The sequence below is a fragment of the Ischnura elegans genome, chromosome 9 (assembly GCF_921293095.1).
Source record: "Ischnura elegans chromosome 9, ioIscEleg1.1, whole genome shotgun sequence".
Lineage (NCBI taxonomy): Eukaryota > Metazoa > Arthropoda > Insecta > Odonata > Coenagrionidae > Ischnura > Ischnura elegans.
In genome coordinates, this window is record NC_060254.1 from 39,426,961 (window position 1) to 39,442,892 (window position 15,932).

At 38.7% G+C, this 15,932-nt stretch overlaps 1 non-coding gene across 1 annotated transcript; it reads left to right on the forward strand.

Annotated features, from left to right (window-relative positions):
- The first annotated feature begins 1,388 nt into the window (after positions 1 to 1,388).
- On the forward strand, positions 1,389 to 1,460 carry Trnae-cuc. Its single transcript has one exon. It is a non-coding gene; the product is annotated as a tRNA-Glu (tRNA).
- The last annotated feature ends 14,472 nt before the right edge of the window (positions 1,461 to 15,932 follow it).

The following is a 15,932-nucleotide window of genomic DNA, read 5'->3' on the forward strand; positions in this document are numbered from 1 at the left end:
ATACATGCAACGCTCCATGCAACCGAAGAATTACATTATTATTATTATTATTAAAGTATTCCACACATTAAGGTTGGTTTCCATGGAGTACTTAAGAAGTATTCTGGGAGCCTCCCCTTATTTCAAATACTCCCGTCTTCAATTCAATGCAAGGCATACTCCCAATCTTTCTGTATGAAAATCCTATTCTCTTCCTTCCTCTACCTCGTTTACCGAACATTTTAACCTCTAATACCGTTTTCCACATTCCCTCCCCGCTAAGTGCTCCTTCCATCCATACTTTTTGTCTCCTCCGTATCTCATCTAGAAGCTGCCTCTCCTCAGCCTCCATACCTAACACTTCATCGTTCTTCTTCCTCTCTGTCCACTTCACCGTATCCATTCTTCTCCAGAAAAATTACATAGAAAGTAAAAATGAAGTATTGGTCAATATTAATGAAATACGTTTATGTATTCAAGGCAAAATATTCATGTACTTTTATAAGATAAAGGTATAACAATACACAAAATTGAAAATGCGACTCGAATGAGGAATCGTTATATGCACTCAGACTGTTTCAAGACAAAATAGGTCTTCATCGAAGCATCTGTATCACATGATAGCGTAAACTGGAAAGCGTAGAATTCATTAAATACCAGAATAAGCAGTGCTATACCTCGGGGAAAAGACACTCAAGATTAAATAGGGTAGGGAATTTTTTACATGCATTAAGTGCGTGAATGCAGCTGAATGGTGCCGCCAGAAATGATTTTTGGGATCCCTTATATTCAAAGTATTTCCTGGAAAGGAAGAAGTTCTTACTGAATATCATCATTGTGAAGTCATATTACTGTACGTGCGAAAACTTTTAAGTGCTGCGCAATTGGCAATTTTGGTTCTGGAAGAGTTTATTTCCTGAACATTAGTGTGTATTAAACATAATTCATAAATTATGTAAGTTTATAAATTATTAATTGAACCTCAAATAATTTATTTTTACTAATTTGGTTTATTTTCTGTTCTATTTCGACCTGCAATGATGGTAGTGATTGTGAAAAGGTTCGATTTATATTGAGGGAGACGTTTTCTCACCGCGCGTCTGCTAGCTGCCTTTAATCACTGGAAATACCTCGTTTCGTATTGTTGCACTTGTCTACATCGTGTGTATTCCAACTGTGGCTTTCCAACATTAAATATGGCTACTTCTTTAGATTTTCTTGGGCCGCACCTCAACCGGAAGTTTACTCAGGGATGTCACTAATCTCAGTCATCGTTCTGCATCGGTAGTGCATGTGGAACACGATGTAGGTATATCCCGAAAGTTTCATTTAATCTGGAGTAGGATTCTCCCACCCTACTTCATTCTTAGAAGATACGTTAATTATTTTCCTTTAACCAGTATCCACCATCCGGTATTGTCTAGTGGTTAGGATACCCGGCTCTCACCCGGGAGGCCCGGGTTCGATTCCCGGTACCGGAATAGCTTTTTTATTATTTTTCACCTTGAATATGGGAGATAAGTGTCCATTTCATTTGTCTTTGCGGCTGAGAGGCAGGACTGTTTTCTGAATTTGAGGATGCCACCTGACACTTATTTTGGTTATCCTCGTTGTAATGTTAATTTTACTGAGAGCGTAGTCCTCTACTCTGGGTCCGGAAAAACGACGGACCGTGGTTCGATTCCCAGTATTGGGGAATATTTCACTTGTAAATATGATGAATTTCAACGACGATCTAACAGCAGTCTTGAAATATACAGCTTGTTTTTGTTGCCAGCAGTTTTCGATACAGCTCGAATCATCCTAAGGAGGAAAATTGCTAATTTTTCAACGAGTTACCATTTATATTATTTTTGCCTTCCTATAGGATTTCAATTATTTTCCTTACGAATCTCGATTGAAACGCTTTCACTATGGTCACCATTTTCTGAATTATCGAAGTATTTTTTTCATAGCCCTAGTTATATCACAAAAAATTGCCTCATACGTGGTGTATCCAGAAAGTAATGACCCCTTTGAAAAAAAATAAAGGAAAAAATCTTAGGGATTAACGTTTTTTTATCACGTGAATGTACATGTCTTAAACTACTTATCTAGTTAGTGTCCAAGTTTTTTTAGTCTCTTATTATACATCTACATCTACATAATACCCTGCGAGCCACCTCTAGGGTGTTGGGTAGGAGGTGACCAGTCACCAACATGCGCCATGCAAGAGGACCGCCACATGCACACCGCACGGTCATAGAAATAATATGCATACTAGCAAAATATACATGCATATTCATTTTAAAAAACTTGCTAATGGTTTGTAATGCCTGTATCAAATAAAAGCAAGGTTAGAACTACAGAAAAAAACATGCAATGAGGCATCCTAGCGAGTGACGCCATTAATCCTATCAATTGAGACAACATTGCTATCCTTAATAGCACGAGGGAAGAATGACATTTTAAATCTCTGTGTTTTGCAGTCTATTTCTTTTGTTTTCTTCTCATGATCACATCTACCACAGTACGATGGTAAACGAAGAATATGTTTCACGTCGTCTGATAAAATATCTTTTTCGAATTTAGTTAGCATATTTTGCCTCTACTTAAATCTACGCTCTTGAAGGATTCCCATCCTACCTCCTGTACCATAATGGAAACGCTGCTCTTTTTGTCGTAACCCATCACAAATCTGGCCGCCATGCGATGCACTCGATTGATTTCAGCTATCAGTCCTACTTCATAAGGGTCCCATACGCCAGCAGCATATTCAAGTGAGGCCTCACTGGAGTCAGGTAGCCTATTTCTTTCACCTTTTTTGAGCCACTAACGAGAATTATTTTGGCAAATCCCAGTTTATGGTTAGCTTTCCCGCATACTTCATGTATGTGTTTACCCCACGAAAGATCCCGGGTAATGGTGACCCCTAAGTATTTAACGAATTCGCCCCTAAGCATTTGATAATAGAATCCCGTTAGCGGTGTATGTTCTTCTTGAATATATATCCTTTACCCAAAAAGTCATCACCATACACTTTTCATTATTTAATGGGGTGTTTGCATAAAAATTTTTTGCGCTTAAATATTTCTTCATCGTATAGAGGAAAGGAAGTAGATGAAGAAAACATAGGTTTTAATGCAGTAAAATGGAGAAATATATTATTAAATGAATAATAAAATCGCTAAAGTGCCAAGGAAATCAGCGGGAGAAGATACGGTTGGTGACGTCACTTGCCCGTAGTTACCCGTATGAGGCCTCATTGTGACTGGGAAAACTGTCGAAAACATGGCATTAGAGGTAAATTTTGATAAAGGAAATACAAATAATCTACCAAAAGTAGATGTATTTATGGTGGCGGAGTATTTGAAGGGAAATGACTGCTTCAGCATTCCGGAAGTTAGAGGAACGAAGGCACTTCGGTAAGTTACCAAATGATTTCATCTCCATAGTACAATGAAAGGTATGGGAAGCTGCCTTTTTATAGTAACCCTATCAGGCCAATAGATCAGTTCCTTCAATGTGTGTGCCAGGATTGGCACAGTTCTGTTAAAATTTTTACATGCATGGCCACATGATATGCAAAATTGATCCGCGAGCCTTTCAAAAGAATCATTTACCTTGATTTTCATGAGAGTAAATACAATGTCTCTCTGGCCAAGTTTAGTGTATTTCATTATCAAAGACATTGCATGAGGAAACCACGTTTCTGGCACGCCAATATACATTTTGGATTTCCTATTTACACAAGAGTAATTGCATCAGGGTCCTGAAATTCATGAGCAGACTCATCACTCTCAGATGAGCATGGCTCATATTCGTTCCCACTGCCATTTTCCACACCCTCATTCATTTCATCTGAGTCTGTTGTGACAGACTCCAATTCCTCTTCATCCACAGCCCCACCTATTCTCTTCAGTGGAGATGTCGACACATCTCTCTGTAACTTGATGGGTGATGTGGCAATGTTAAGTACTTCCTCTTTAGTCATATTGCAATTAATACCCTTACTCCTGTGAGAAACAGAAGTTTGGACACTAGCATCACTAAATGTCTTAGTAACAGTCAATGGCTCATAGTTGGATGCAGCATTTCCACCCTCATGAGCTTCAGAGCAGTCTACTTCTATGTCCACTGACTCCTCAACCAAATCATGACTGGTTATATGGGGAGGGATATGTTTATCAACCTAAAAGAAAAGCATATATTTTATGAGTTGTATAATTCAGGCAATAATTTGCAAGTAACTGATATACATTTAACGAGACCCTTATGTCCATAGTACCAAGTTGATTTTTTTTAAATTTGAGTACCTGAGCAGCACCAAACTCTTCACTTCAAATTTTCAATAATCACTTGAGGTTATATGAAAATATTCAAACTCCTACTGGGCATATAAGTATAGAATTAAATATATGATTAACAACATTTTATTTCACTTTCAAGCTTATTATTTTGCCCATTTTATTTCAGATATGATGGGGTTAGAATCCAAGTATTGCCAATAGTTAAAGCCAAGAGTATGGATGCCACATTTTAATATGAAATATTTTTCAGAAATATTAACTGCTCTGTTGTTATTAGGCTTCAATGTTGCACAGGGGCGGATCCAGGATTTTGTTCAGGGGTGGGGGGGTCACAAGGATACCTCGTCATACAAAACGAACGAAATGATAATGGGACCGTATTAAAAATTTAGCACATTTTTAAGGGTCTGGGGGGCACGTGCCCCCGTGCCCCCCCCTGAATCCGCCTATGATCTACATCTACATAATACCCCGCAAGCCGCCTAAAAGGCGTGTGGCAGGGGGTGTTAGGACACCAGCCGTTTACAGCTAAAAAAAAAAATTAAGTGCTCAAACGAAGTTGGGACTAGCGTTTATTAAAGTCCTTTATGGTTCGGGGGGAAAACGAATTCGCATATCTATCCGTTCGGCAAAACATCTCTCTTAATTTATCACTTCTATCGGACCTGGAAATATAGTGTGGCTCTAATATTATGTTCTCTGTGTCGCTCTTAAAGATATCCATTCTCAATTGTTCAAGCAATCTAAGCCTAGCGCGCAGCCTCCGAGTCTCCAACGGCTCCCAGCCTAACTCGCTTAACATCTGGATAACACTGTCTGTACGCCCGTAGCAGTTTTTGACGAAACGCGCAGCCTTCCTTTGAATTTTTATGTGTGATTATGAATGTATTAAAGTTTCTTACGTGAAAAGTGATTATGAATGTATTAAAGTTTCTTACGAAACAATGACACAATGAGACGGATTAGGAAAAATGTTAATTTTTTTACCATATCTTTTGGACCAAGATAAGTAATGAATTAGTAAATTTCCACCTGCACTCGAAGCGCCCTCGTCGACCCCCAACACTGTCCAGAATGTGAAATAAGCCATGCATACCAATTCTGGTGAAGATCCGACGAAAATTGGCGATTCGATAAAACTATACCGTTGGCAGCATATCATATATTAGTCATTCTATACCTGTAAAACACATTTATGTCTCTGTAACTGTTTCTATTCAGTGATTATCATTTATTTTATTCATTAATTAAAATATTAATTTATTTAAAGGGCAAATATAAACAATGCAATCTACACTTAAAGTAGGTGCCTATAAAGAGTTCCCATAATAAGACCATAATATTCATCAATTCACATTGAGGCTACAAATATCTTTAGAACCAGCCTAGGGAGGGCTGCATATGTATAACCAGAGAGTATAACTTACACTCAGTGCGTCTTCTATTAATCTCTGCTGAGTCCTCTTCATGGGTAATTTTCGGGGGGTTGACGCAAATGCTCTCTACCGATCTTCCTGGTAGCCAAATACGTGGGGAAAGGCACATTCTTTCAATAGCTTATGCCCTCCTACCATTTTGCACCTCATGAAATTTTCCATGTCGTCCTCCATCTATGAACAAAAGCATTAGGTATATATTTTTAACTGTACATACCAAAATCATAGCTCAAACTGTTTACTTCTGATCTACTAGATGCTTCTTCCAAGGTTTTCTTCGTCAACAATTTACATCCTTTGAATTGCAGTTTTTTGGAAGCCTCTATTTTCCATTTCATTACGTTGGCTATTTTGTACGATTAATGGATTCATTCAGCAGATGTTAAAGGCTCTTCACCATGAATAATTTACGTGTCATATACATACATTAGTATCTATTCAATAAGCGTCAGTAATAAGTACTAAAATACCTTAAAATGGTCCTCGCAGCAATAAAGGGTTGATTTCAGAGAGACATTGAAGTCCCTTCTTGCAGCTCTAAACCATTTCTTCCTCCGTTTCTCTTTCTTCGGAACCGCGAAAAACACTTTCCTAGGGTTCCTACTGCTTGTTTTCCATTTATATGCCCACATTGCGCACAGTTTATCTCTGACTTTCGTTCAAGAGAGCGCGTAACCATTAACTACAGCATACCCGTACGGCAAGTACTCGAAGTTACGGGCACGTGACGTCACAGGCGGCCATGTTCATTTTTCTTGTTTTCGCGGACGTTCAAACCGGGTAATTTTTTACGCAGCCAGAAATGGCCAAAATTACCCTAAATTTAAGTTTAAATAGCATTTCCGTATCTAGGATGAAGTGAGGATTCCGCATATATCGCTAAAAAATCCATGCAAACACCCCATTCTAACTCACAAGTACTGCAACAGTAATGTATGGCAACGAGGTCATTTGTCGCTGTGGTCGTACACTTCTCTGTATACAACTACATCATCTGCGAAGAGGCGGATTTTCCTCATGACCACGGTGTTTATATTTTTAATGTAAATAAGGAACAATAGAGGACCGATAACACTTTCTTGGGGTACACATGAGGTAACTTGAATTTGGTAAAGAGTTCTCGGGATCGCCACCAGGTCAGGAACTCCATATCTGCCAACGTTTCGATGTCCGACTCGGTCATCGTCCTCAGGGCTGTGAACCGAGTCGGACATCGAAACGTTGGCAGATATGGAGTTCCTGACCTGGTGGCGATCCCGAGAACTCTTTACCAAGTCCATTCGCCGGGAAAGCACGAAATCTTTCGTAACTTGAATTGTATCCGAGCTAACTCCATCCAAAACAACCCTCTGTTCGCGATCGTTTAGGAAATCTTTGATACAACCAATAACATGTGTATCTATGCAGTAGGCTTCCAGCTTTAAATATGGAACCTTATTATCGAACTGAAAATAATATTTCCCAATATTTTGCAAGAAGTGGAAGTAAGTGAAATCGGACGGTAATTACTAGGCTTTTCCCTGTCCCTACCTTTAAATATAGGCGTGACGTTCGCTTTTTTCCAATCTTTAGGGACTGTTAGTTCTGCTAGAGATTTTTCGAACTTTCTTTAATATTACGAATATGCTGCCATTCAATTAAAACTACTAGATAGTAAAAATAAACGAAAATGTAGCGAAGGAAGTGAGTCATGCATGAGTTATGACATGCCAACAAAAGGAATTATAGCGGTAGAGCAGCTTATCTAGTGCATCCTTAAAGTGGCCGGATATTATTCCTATTCTCACCGTATTCGTAATAAAATGAGGCAAATATTTTCGTTAGAAACTACCATTTTTTTACCTCGGCTCCAGAGAATACTTATACATCCTGTTTTTATAACGGTAAATTTATTCCTTAGCTCTATTTTCATCGCCATGGTTTTTAACCAACCTTCCTCAATTTTCTTTGCTGATTGTGAGCTCTACATATATATCTACGAGGTACTATGCACTTGCGGCGAACTCTAAATGTAGTCTCGCGAGAGTTCTTTCGAATGTAGTTGCGTTAATTTCCCCTATGTGCAGCAGTCTTCACTTCTCGTCTTATTGTATTCTTAAGTCACTTTGCCGCTTCGATAATGCTCTCTGGGCTCTCTGGACTTTTTTTCCCACAGAAAAGTAGGAAGTGAAATGAACAACTCCATATTTGAGGCACACGGCTCAGTCGCTGGCATGTACCGCAACGCCATAATAAATGCTTCCCGGGAAGCACCGTTGTACATCAACGTCAATCATGCGTTTGAAAAGATTTCCCCTCGGTTAAAAACATAAAAAATGGCACCGCACTACTTGCCTCATGAAGCTGAATTTTAGATCCAGTAATTACGCCGATGAAATTGGTATCTGAGCCGTCTGAATGATGCGATATACATTGTTAGGGAAGAGAAAAAAATCCTACCGGGACATTTTGGATGTTCTTATTCTCTCAGGGCAATTCATGACTTCAATTTTTTCACTATTGCTGCTTGTTGCATTTAAATTTTCATGCGAGAAATGAATTTTAATATTGTAACTAATACTTCTTGGTGTATTCGTGATACCTAATTATATAGTACATACCGGTGGTAGCCGATAATAAAAACGCGGAATTTTATGAAATTTCACATTGCAACATTTGCTTTGCCAAAACGAGTACACACTGAAATTTGTTCATGTATGCTCCCAGCAGATTATACCATAAGAGATATGGAATGAACTGTGTTTTTTTTTTACCGGAATTGGATATTTGTTTCGCAAGAAGTAAAATTTGTACTAGACACTTCTAAGGCATTTTTTTGCAGCAAGTAAATGTTTATCCCAGTGACTTGGCCCTCACTAAATGATCCTCATTTTTGTTTCATCAGTGAAAGACAATTCTTTAACACGGGATTCTGCACCACTTATCCGTAGACATAAAATTTATGACATCTTCATTTTGTGATGCTGAAATCATTCTAGTTCTGTTCTTTTTACCCTCCAGCTCATTCCAATGACTGCCTCAGGACAATAGGTTATCTTAACGGTTCGCTTCCCGTTTCTTTTTAGATGATCCACTTTTACCGAAGCGAACGTGTACGATTCTTGGTACGGTGACTTTTTTCAACCGTGGTATCGGTTGGTGATGCCTGAGTTACTCTCGAAGAAACTTTCGGTGAAAACGAATTGAAATGAAATTTCTGATTCGGGGATCTATGTGGAAAGACCTTCACGTTTCATGAGGTAAGGTAATTTTTTATACAGTATTCTTCTTTACTATTTAACAATTTTTCCTTCCTTTAAATTCGTGTAAAGTTCATAGGAAGACAAAAATAACATAATATGTGCGTGACAATTGTGGGATCAAACTGCAGTTTATACTGTCCTTCAGGAATTTCTAGGTCATCACACTGGAGGTAAGTATTTCTGGCTGACCATTCATACCATAGCAACGGGTAACCCGTAAACCCCCTAGGCAACCGCCGTTCTTAAATATCCAATGAACACCTTTATAAATTTTTGTATGCTTTTTTGGAAAAAATTGAATTCGTCCATTAGTATTTTGATAAATCAGTGTAAGTAACTAACCCTCGTTGAGGTAAAATGTCATATGAATAAAACGTTGTACACTTGTTTGGTAAATTTAATTTAAAGTGGAAAATTTTTTTATGGTCTGCAGAATTAGAATTATTTTGGATACTATACTTTTAGTTTTACCGTAACATGAGGGAGACTTCTTGTGAATGATCGTGAAGGCATTTAAAGATTCCCGCGATATTGTTAATAATTGTTGTGTAATAAACGTGAGAAAGTAATCAAACATTGAAAAAAGATATCTTTCTTAAAATGGAACGCCGAAAATTTATGAAATCGCTCTAAAATTATTTTGCATTGTGCACAGTTGCGGTTGAACAACTTCAAAGATAGTATCCTCGCGGGCGAGGCACATTGCGTGAAATTTTGTTAAGGATGTTAGAATTAATGCGTCAGTTTCTTTATTTCTCTCCCTGGCGTGTTCAGCGTGACTCGAGCGATTACGGAGACGATTATTTGAGCGCTGGAGAAAGGCCGGATACTTCAACGCATCACGTCACGGATATGGCTGCAAGTCATACGGACCTTTCTCCAGGATTCAGCCATCCAGCCTCCATACCTCTTCCTTGATTATCCCCTGCCTGACAACCCATACCAGTATTCCCATCTATGTATTTAAAAGAGGATCTCTTGTCTGTCCGTTGGGCATTTCCTGCACGAATTTCAACAAAAGTTGGCACGTAAGTGCATATCATTCTCTCAAAGTCTGTAGTGCTACTTCTGATTATGTCCGTCGCGTCCTTTGCGCCGATTTCTCATTACCTTTAGTTACGTAACGTTCTGTGTTTTGACATCCTGCCGGGTAAGTACACTTCTTGACACGCTCAAAGCGAAAACTTAGCTCAAAGGATTCTATTCTTAGTTCTATTAATCCTCTCGGTGAAAACCTTTTCACGGATGTGGATTTTTTTTCAAAATAATCCTGGGAATGGATTGAGAACCAAATTTTGAACAAAGTTATTAGATTAAAAATTACTCAGTTTCCACGAAAATTGATTATTATCAGTACTCACTTAAAATCTTTTTTTCACTATGAAAGACGTAGTAATCATTATACCCGTGAAATCAATCCTTTCCCGTGAAATTATGTCGATTTCATCGATTCGAGAATTCACCAAAATATGTTCCCTTCTACTAACTATATCTCGCTTTTTGTTCCCCGTATTTCATTCATAAAAAAGGGGTTCTTTTAGTTTTTTTAATCTATACTTTTGTTCATTAAACTTATATTATTAGTTGGAGTAATTTTATTAGTTATTCGTGAATAACCATTTGAGCACGCTTTTATTTTCTTTAAAATTTCAAAATTTCAATTGTGAATAACTCTACATTGCAAATGCTATATTTGTTTTCTTTAATATTTGGTCCTTCATCAGTTTCCGGACTTATTCTCAGAATAATAATTCCATTCTTGTGGAGGAATTCCATTCCAAATACTAAGAGGGTGAAAGTGTCGATCTACGATCTCTAATGTTCATTGACATATTCTATAGCATTGTATGACATGTCAATTCAATTGCAAAGAATTCGGAGGTAAACTGGCTGGACTATAATTTTATTTTGATGAAACCTGAAAGATTATGTATTAACACTGAAATACAGGTTTCAATAAATTTTATAATCGTAGAAAATTGGTAGTATTTGTTTCAATTTAGAAAAATTCCACTCCATCACGCATGAATCTTCTGATTTTATACACATTTCCTTTGACAAACGCCGCTGTGGCCATGAAGTGTGTGGAAGGCGACATAAAATACGTCAAAGTTTAGATCCCTCTCCAGGTGGAAACGGCTTATTGCCATCATTTCCTTCGCTACATTTCACTTCTCCCTCCTTTTATGTTTCTTTTAATCTTTCCATGGAAACGTCCCCTTCCAGCTTAAACCTCACCGCACCGTCTCCATGGCTACCCCATCCCCTATTCCCCACTGCCGAGAGAACTCGCTTGGCGAGTTAACTTTCGATTCTCACTTGTCATCCGCTCGTCGTAATTTCTTCTCGGTGAAGTCCCGTTCTTTCTCTTCCTCCCTCTCTCTTTGTCTACCTCTCTCTGTTTCTTAACCCCTTACGCTGAAATAACGAGTCTTGCTCGATTTGAACTTCCGATGAAAAATCGCGCGGTGACAAGTGTAGTCATAATTTCTGCACTTTTTAAGGCAAGGGTCTTCGACCCGAGACCCCCGGTCCGCATGCGGCCCGTAGGCTGATTTCTTGTGGCCCATAGAGGCTAAAGAAAATATTTTTCGTCAGTGTTAATCAAAAGCCCGTCTGCAGAAAAGTTTCTCGGGTTTTCCGCCGGTTGATGTCGTCCATGTCTCCCGACGTTTCGATCCGCGACTTGCTGATCATCCTCGGGGGATATTCTGAATGCTTCGGAAAATCCCCTGAGGATGATAAGCAAGTCGCGGATCGAAACGTCGGGAGACATGGACGACATCTACCGGTGGAAAACCCGAGAAACTTTTCTGGAACTGATAAGCGGGGAAAACCTAAGATCATACATAAAAACCCCTGGTTTGTAAGGAATCAGTTTCTGCCTTCAAAGAATACAACTTAAAAATAAATTACTATGCCAGGCATGCCTCATTGACTGATTGAACTTTTTAGCCAATAAAGATTTAGCCAACGATGTGAAATCGGTTTTTGGCCCATGCGTTGAAAAAAGGTCGAAGACCCCTAATTTAAGGGATCAATATACATGCAGGATGGGCATTAAGTCTGGCCCTGATTTAAAAAATTCATTACACAATAAACGTTTGACATGATAATTTCAATTTGATGCTGTTAGCTAGGTCAGTTATGCCAGTTTTTTCATGACCATTGACGTTAGTAAACTTCAACCTGTCTCCCCCTGGTAGCCCGGAGAATGTCGGAGCGGCGCGGCGTTCCAGTTCCCGCCAGGTGTTTTATTACATGTGTTCTATCACAGTACCTACAGCAGCTTGTATTCTAGCCTTCAATTCGTCGACATCAGCCACTGGTGTGGTGAAGACTGACCTTGATAGAGCCATTTAAATGTAAATTATTATATCAAATGGCCATTCTGCCACAAATTTTTATAATAAGGGCAAGACTTTATGCTAATCCTATATTTTGAAATTTTAACAATGCTAAAACATACTTGATGTCATAGAAACTCATATTTTATGAAATGTGATGCATTGAAAGGACTAAAATGATTTCATACGGGTATCGATAGTTGAGATCTATATGTTTTTTAGGGGAAGAGAATGAACGATATGAAACAATAATCTTTTTTTATTATTTCACGTTTCTACGTTGATTACAAACCACAAATTATCATTTCGTTACTTACCATTCCCTTTAAAAAGAACACAGTAAAAATGAATAGTGGATAGGATCACGATATTCAGGAAATAAATTGAAGTGAAAGGAGTTAAACAAAGTTAACGCTCTGATCTGCCATTACCATATTAAATGTCACAGGGCTCCCAGATAACCGGGAATCAGCCGTGAATTTCGTCATAAAACCTTTAAAAATCTCCCCTGTTCGCTTGTAGAACAGCGATTGACAGATCAAAGGAAATATCGATATGTCGATCATGTTTCAAGGTCAGTCACTCGCAGACACTGTTCACGCATTCATCCGCTCACGGATATTCAAAGCGCATGATTATTGTTACATACCCACGTTGTTATTATTGTTATTTATTGGTCCGTGTGCCATGACGACTCAAAGAACTTAAGCCTACAATTGGGAGACTGGTAACAAAATTGTTCATTAACCCTGGCGAAAAATCAGACACCTTCTTCATTTCCCTGCCTCCCTCCATTTTCCCACCTTTAGCCGGCCCTAAATTGTTGCGTTTGCATCCACGGCGTCTTTTGTTTGTTAAATTTTTAACTAACGTGCGGCCGTTGATTATTTCGTCATCAATATTTCTGCCTAAAATGGCTTATCAACAGACCGTGAATTTGACGAAATTTAGACCGCGAAAACCTGGGCAAAAACCGTGCATTTTAAAATTTACCTAGTTAGAGGAAGAACCCTGTGTCATTAAATGCAATGTTAAAATTGTGAATTTATGGAATGCACATATAAGGCTGAGCAGCATCCGAGTTTGTTTCAGATTTTTGGTAAAAAAATTCTCTATTAGAATTACGAAATAAAATATTTTCTCTCACTCTGGAGCAGGGTAATCTTGGAGTCTTGCTAGTGTTCCAGACCTCTTGGATGAACTCGAATGGGAATTTCTGTCAGAGGGTAGACTGAAAAATAGACTGAACCTATTATGTAAATTCAATAGCAGTGTACTTTCCGACGAAGTCAGCCATATCTTACGAACGCCAACACGCTAAGGTAGATCTGATCATATAAATAAAATAGACATTAGAACAGATAGATTCATAATGTCGTTTCTTCCACGACCGATGAGAGACTATAACTTAAGCATACTAACTTATGTATTCCTAAATGCATGTTTCTGAATTTTCTTATTATTTATAGTTGCAAGTTTTGTGTATTCTAGCTTTATTGGCAGATTGCCTTCATGAGTAGTCTGCTAGTTTTGCCTTTGAATGAATGTGAAAGTATAATTTGTTGGTATGCGTAACGTCTTTATGACCGTGTGGTGTGCATGTTGGAATCCAATTGCACGCTTGTGATTGATCACCCTCAGCCAAACACTCTGGAGGGGGGTAGCAGGATATCATCTCATCTACATCTACATAATACCCTGCGAGCCACCTCTAGGGTGTTTGGCAGGGGGTGATCAATCACCAGCATGCAGTATGCATTTGGACTCCCACATGCACACCACACCGACCATGTTTATGTAGATGAATCTGTTGGTATGTATGTCTATGCAATTTCAATGTTTATTTTTCTGAGTTACCATGTGCATTTTTGTTTGTTGATTTTTAGGTATAAGTTCCAGTTTGTGAATCTCATGCCTCGTTCAGATTACGATTGTTCCAACGATCTTTAGAACTATCGTTATTTCACACAACGATGTTAAAACCTGTGCTGCCCTCCAGTGCTGACATACAAAGTGATCGAGAAATTGACGGTTAGCAAAGCTGTTGAGGTTTGAAGGGTCAAGATATTACTTTGTTCACCGTGTATTTAACGAATAATTTTTCTTCCGTCCATATTCTTCCTTGCTTGGACAAATCCATGAAAAAAATAGAGCGAAGCCATCTTCGTGAACTTTTCGTATTTCTCTTGTCGTTTCCTTTTCCGGTCTCCCAGCGCCTAAGCATCGTAAAGTGGCAACGGTCGGAACTACGGTAACTATTGTCAGGACATGCATTCACACTGCTAGTTCGTCCAACTATCGTCAGGACGATCGCTCGGATAATCGTAATCTGAACGAGGTATTATAACAGAGAATACATGTTTATTTATTTTTTAAAACGACATTCTGAATCTATCTGTTATAGTCTATCTCTCTCATTTTATTTATATGATCTGATCTCCCTTACTATATTGGCGTTCGTAAGATATGGCTGCCTTCGTCGGAAAGTACACTGCTCTTGAATTTACATAATAGGTTCAGTCTATTTTTTCAGTCTACGGTCTGCTTTTAAGATTCGAGTTACTAATTAATTTCCATCCTGCTTAAAAACCATCCCGAGACAACAGATTCAGGTTACTATCAATAAGAGATTATAACGGCAGCGTTAGAACTCACAAATGTATTAGGTAACTTTTTAGTGTAGCCTACTGAGTTTTTTTTATGAATATGCATGTATATCTTGATAGTATGCGTAATATTTTTATGACCGTGCGGTGTGCATGTGGCGGTCCGCTTGCATGATGTATGTTGGTCACCCCCTGCCACACACCCTAGAGGTGGCTCGCAGGATATTATGTAGATGTAGAATCATCGCTCGGACGGCAGAGGAGGAAACTGGATCGTAAGGAGAACTGACAATTGTGAGTCAATCACTCATCCTGCTGTTTTCTCATACTTTGTTTTATTTCCCCATTTCTTCCTCGCTTCCGTGAAGAGGGGGTTCTCCTCCCGTGCCAGCTAATCCCATCTGCTTCCAGCGGTGGTGACTCGTGAAGCATATAAAAATGATTCACGCTACCAGCATCCTTGCGCGAGAGGAAACATTGTAGTATATCGTTGAGGTAAACAGCCAGGGGACGGTTATCTCCGAACTACGACGCCTCAGACGACTTGGGTACTTTTTTACTTCCATTTTTAAGCCCAGCCAGCGAGGATACTATCTTAAAAAAGTTTTCACCCGTATGCATGCAGAATTCAGGATAATTTTAGGGCTATCTCTAAATATTATGGCATTTCGTTTTGATAAAGATATATATTTTCCCAATGTTACATTACTTTCTTACATAATAGCCATCGATCCACCCCTAGATGTTCGGAGAGGCTGACTAATCTACATCTACATATATAAGATACCGTGAAAGCCGCCACCAAAAATATTTAAAATACAAATTTTGAAAAATCTCCAAAATTTCTTCAACATCTAAATGATACTTCGCAAGCTACCTCAATAGGAGGGTGGCGGGGGTTTTAGGGCACCAGCCGTAAATAAATGAAAAGGAAATACTTGATAAACGAATGTCCACCTAGCATTTAGAAATATCCTTAATTGTTTGGGGACAAAACGAATTCCCATACCTATCTGTCCGTAAAAATATCTCT